The sequence below is a fragment of the Suncus etruscus genome, chromosome X, assembly GCF_024139225.1.
Source record: "Suncus etruscus isolate mSunEtr1 chromosome X, mSunEtr1.pri.cur, whole genome shotgun sequence".
In the NCBI taxonomy this organism is placed as follows: Eukaryota; Metazoa; Chordata; class Mammalia; order Eulipotyphla; family Soricidae; genus Suncus; species Suncus etruscus.
In genome coordinates this window covers 51,780,452-51,785,700 of record NC_064868.1, presented here as the reverse complement: position 1 = coordinate 51,785,700, position 5,249 = coordinate 51,780,452, and the positions used below count along the sequence as shown (strand labels likewise).

Sequence of the window (5,249 nt, the reverse complement as noted above, 5' to 3'; positions counted from 1 at the left end):
AAAGGTGGGGGTCGGGTGGTCCCTCCAGGAGGGGATCCCAAGCTTTCCCCGCCCTTCCCCCAGTGAAGAGGGGGGGCACAGGGAGGATCCTGGCTCCCAGTTCTCTACCGTATCCTTTCTTGACCTGGAGGCTAGCTCTAGCCGGCATGGGGTCTGGGGAGACCCCAATGTCAAAGGCTTTCTCCCTAGCTTGGGCGTGCTGGGAGCCTTGGTAGGCCCCCAGTCGTCCCCTCTCCTGCCCCAGACCTCCAGATCTTTCCTGGGATCCAGCCCAGGCGGCCAGAAAAAGTGGGGGTCGGGTGGTCCCTCCTGGAGGGGATCCCAAGCTTTCCCCGCCCTTCCCCCAGTGAAGGGGGGGCACAGGGAGGAGGGCGGGTAGATCCTGGCTTCCCGTTCTCTACCGAATACTTTCCTGACCTGGAGGCTAGCTCTAGCCGGCATGGGGTCTGGGGAGACCTTAATGTCGAAGGCTTTCCCCCTAGCTTGGGCATGCTGGGAGCCTTGGTAGGTCCCCAGCCGTCCCCTCTCCTGCCCTCGGCTTCCAGGCCTTCCCTGGGACCGAGCCCTGGTGGCCAGAAATAGTGGGTCTCGGGGCCGGAGAGATAGCATGGAGGTAAGGCGTTTGCCTTTCATGCAGGAAGTCATTGGTTCGAATCCCAGCGCCCCATATGATCCCCTGTGCCTGCCAGGAGCAATTTCTGAGCCTGGAGCCAGAAATAACCCCTTAGCACTGCCGGGTGTGACCCAAAAAACACAAAAAAAAGAAAGAAAGAAATAGTGGGTCTCAATTTGGGGGTGCTGAGAGCTGCTCATATTTACTAAGGCAGTCTCTGGCAATTTCTTACCAGTCTACATGTTCAAAACCGTGTGGGGGTGATAGACCCCGGGCACACTATATATATTAATAATATATCCTATCCTTAATTTATGTTTTATGTATGTAGAATGTCCATCTGGTACTCTGCTTTTTCGCATACCCCTGTAAAGCCCATTTTCACTTTTTGACTTTATCACCCCCAACCATAAGTACCCCCCATTTACCCTTTTTAACTTCAGTACTGCACAGTCCTAATCAGACACCAACGTGGTGCACTGGATTTAACAACCCCCAACTATTTCAAAAGACATAAAATGGACAGGTATGCCTTTGAATATTTTATATCTATTTTCTTTGACAGCTAACTCTTACTAAATATTCTCTTATACAGTGAAGATTTTTCCCACTTTTATCTTTTCTTCTCTCTGTGAGCTGTTCAATAAGAAATATTCGGTGAAAGAGTCCCCGAGTTTAATGCTTATGTTTAACCATGTCATGGGGAGTTTTGGACTTGTTCTTGCAGCCCCCATATGGGTCTATAATGCCATGTGGCATTGTTCCTTGTTTGCATAGGCACATTAAAATGGGAAAATACTATATAAAAATAAGTTCTTATATAATAGAGATGGGAACACACAAATCTTGTAGTGCAATGGGACCTTACACCCTGAGCATTGACATAATGACCTGGCACAGGCTTCAGAAGAATGGGCATTCTCTATTCACCCCTGATCTAGAGAAGACATCTACGAAACATCCAAGGTTGTCTATAACATCACCTGGAAGCAATTCTCTACCAGGGAAGACCCTACAGCTGCTCTGACATCTATCTACTCAAAAGAGACTTCCGTTAACACTGAAAAGATTTAAGAACATCAACGACCTGCGTACTGGACAGGGCTTACTGCATTGCCCTTTAATTGTGAGGTGAAACTAGAGGACGTTCCACATCCTGACTTTAATGTAGGATATGCAGATTCCAGGATCTTTAATACAGAAACATGATACCAACAACAGAGACTGTGTGAAAAATAAAAGTGTGTTGGCACTACAGACAATGACTTGGATTGGGCAAACTAGTTTGCCTGGAGCCTAGAGTTGGTCTTATGCCAGGAAACTTCAGGGGTAGGGTAGGGTCACCTTGTATTTAGGCCAAGACTTTTCCTTTCCATGTCCCCCATATTTTGGTGGGCCTATGCAAACAATTATTGCCACTCTAACACTGTTTTTACTGTGCTCCTTTGACTCTTATCCTTAAAAAGAAAAACCCACTTTTGAGGTTAACTTAAACTAATAATGCATGTGCATGGAAATGTAAAAAAATACTATGCCTTCAATGTTTAAGGAGTTACATAAGTTTTTTTTACATTTACAACATTTATTTAAGTTATAAGTCAGTTTTATCTTGTGATATTGCTTTAATTCAAGTGCATCACAGTCAAATTAGTTAGGTTTCTATTTCATCCTATCAAGTCCAATGAGGATCGCCTCCATCAAGGATTTTGTTCTGGATTTCTTCTTCTTCTAAATTATACAGTTCATCAAGACTACGGAATTGTAGACCTCCATCTCTGCTCCACTGGAGAAAATTAGATCAGTGGTGAAAGAGACTGTTTTCTTTCACCAAAGGACATACGTAAAGAAGGTTTTGTATAGTCAATATGCAAATTTTGAGTGTCCAAAGTGTTAACCTTATTACTTGTTTGTACATTTGGAAAAGTAGGATTCATTTCTAATTTGTGTCTTTCAAGTATTTCTAGGTTAAAAGGGGAAGTTTCTTCCATATTAGACAGATATTTTCTACTGCATATTGCCTGAAAACTGAAGTCTGATTCTGGTGTAGTCCGTCCTTCACTCACAGCATCTTTGGGGAAAATGTTGCTGGGCACAGGACTATTTGGATCCAATTGAAAACTGGCCCTTGTACTGCTGAAGCTATTAAAACTTACATTATGTACTTCTTCTGGGAAAGTCTCATGTAATATACCCAAATCAGTATCTCTTAAACTGGAACTAATTCCACATGATATTTGAAGAGTCCCATAACACAAATTTATGCATGGAAGGTTCTTGATAAGCTTGTGAGCAATCTAATATTTTATCATATTCTCCTTCACAGCTACCTATCACATCTTTCCTACTGCTCACAGCAGGGGAAAATGGCTGAGTTTGGCTAGTTTCTGATTGTTCTGTGAAACTGAACAATTCAAATCTTGCTTGTCCATGTTTTTCTTGTTTAGCAAATCTGATTCCTTTGATGTTGCTGATTGATTTATGTAACTGGTCACCTGTTTCTGAGGCACACTCTTGAGGCAATCTGAAACAACTCTTTCTTCACACAAATGAGATTGGCTAGTGTTTGATACAGTGGTCTCTGAGAAAAAACTAGCCATGCTAAATTCGTTTAGAGTGTGTAACACTGGTCAGGACTCTGGCAATACTTTTCCATGTTGTTCAGTATCCTCTTGAAGTGATTCTGTACTTCCACTATTGTCCATTTCAACAGCCTTTCTCCAGGAGGTCCTAATTTCACTTAGTAAGCTTTCTGGAGTTCGGGGAATTTGATTCCTTCTTAGGAATGGGTTAGAAACTAGAGAATCAATTAGTTCCTCTAATTTTATTTCTCTTCCTTCAGAGGATTGTGGTGAATCAGATAACACTGTCTTGACAACCTCTTCTACCAGATGATCTTGTTCTTTTTGAAATCGATCACGTTTTTTAGCTGGCAGAGAACCTCTAAAAGTACTACTCTCTATAGTCTTTACAGTATTTAATGACAGAGAGTCTTCCTCTTCAAATTCTGGCGTACTCTTAGAAATGGTTTCATTTTTCTCTCTAGGAATGCTTATTTTCATGTCCGTTTCAAGTAGTTTAGTGCTATTTCTATCTGATGAGAAGCTGGTTGCAAGAAAGATTCAGAACTATTGGATACAGCTCCTAATATATGACCATTTCTTGTGCAATCATTTTCTTGGTTATGTTGCACAGGTGCATCTGGAAATAAAGCAGGATACTGAGTAAGAATACTCCTTGCATATACTTCTTCAGAGACAGGATCAAATGAAAGGGGAGACATAGATGGTAAAATATCCACAGCCGAAGTGGAACCTCTGATTAGACTGAAAGGAGAGAGACCAAGAATTTCTTTCCACTTTGTATGCTATTCTCCTTGTTTTTCAATAATCGAATGTCTTATAGTTTTAAGATCTTCCTTTATTTTATGCCTTGTTTGCTTCAGAACTGACCATCTTTCTCTCTGAAACTTGATCTCTTTTTTCAAGGAAATTAAGATCTACGGTCAGTCTTGCTTGGTTGGACCAACAGTATTCAGATTTCATTACTTTCAGTACTTCATTTAATAACTGAATAACGGTCAAGAAGTTCAACTTTTCAGATTCATAAATAATTCCTATGTGCAACTGTTTTAATTTTGTATTTGATTTTGATATGCTATATACTCTGCTCTCAAACTTCGAATTTGTTTAAGAATTATGTATTTTCCTGATATGTTCTGGTAACACAATCTTGTTTTTGCAAAGTATGTAAAAATCTGTTACGTGCTACATGGCATCTGGCAATGCACCTGTGCAAATTTTGTGACTTTTCATTAAATATCTCTATGGAAGATGTGGAAGAATTTTTAGAATTAGATTTGATATACTTTACTGCAACAAATTTTGCAAAATGATACATGAGATGAATAAATTTAGAACCACCAGGAGAAAGAAATATCGAACCAACAACAGGAGGAAAGCTGCTTCCACATTCAGCAGATATTTTTTTAACCATTCACAGCAATGTTTCCGAAATTCAGCATTCCGTTTTTGATCAAATGGAGGCCAGCAATGTGCGCCGAGGTGCGTGTGCGTCTCGATCTTGGCACCGGTGGCGGCGGCCGGGCGGGGCTGGAAGCCTAGGGCCTGCAGGACCCTCCAGAGCTGCTCCTTCTCGAAGGCGGCCAGCCACGCCCAGCTCATCCTCGCGGCGGGCGGGCGGGCGGGTGAACGAGGGGCGAGTGTCCGGTCCGGCGCGGCCCGGCTTAGGGGGGCCCCAAAACTGCCTCCGGTCGGAGCGTGCCCGCCGTGACCTCCCCCGTTCTAACCCGGGGCCATCTCGCCTCCCTCCGCCGAGCCGCCGGGTCCTCGGAAATAGAGAGTCTCAGTCCGGGGAAAGTAGTTACACCGCTACCTCTGGGGAGCAGCCACCAACCAAGATTCCCCGAGCTCCGTGAAGAGAGAGGAGTTACATAAGTTTTATGGCCTTAGATTGCTTTATGTGCTGCTAAGAAATATTATGTATTACAATCTGGGGACTTGAGGGACAAAGTAATTGTACATGGGTTCTATTTTATTATTCTTAATGTTCTTTGGCTGAAAGTTCAAAGTTAAGATATCAGCAAGGGGACTTCTGAGAATTCTGTTTATGGGTGATT

The 5,249-nt window shown here is 42.8% G+C and overlaps 1 pseudogene; it reads right to left on the bottom strand.

Moving 5' to 3' along the window:
* Window positions 1-2,174: 2,174 nt before the first annotated feature.
* Window positions 2,175-4,794, bottom strand: LOC125999326 (HAUS augmin-like complex subunit 6; annotated as a pseudogene).
* Window positions 4,795-5,249: the final 455 nt, after the last annotated feature.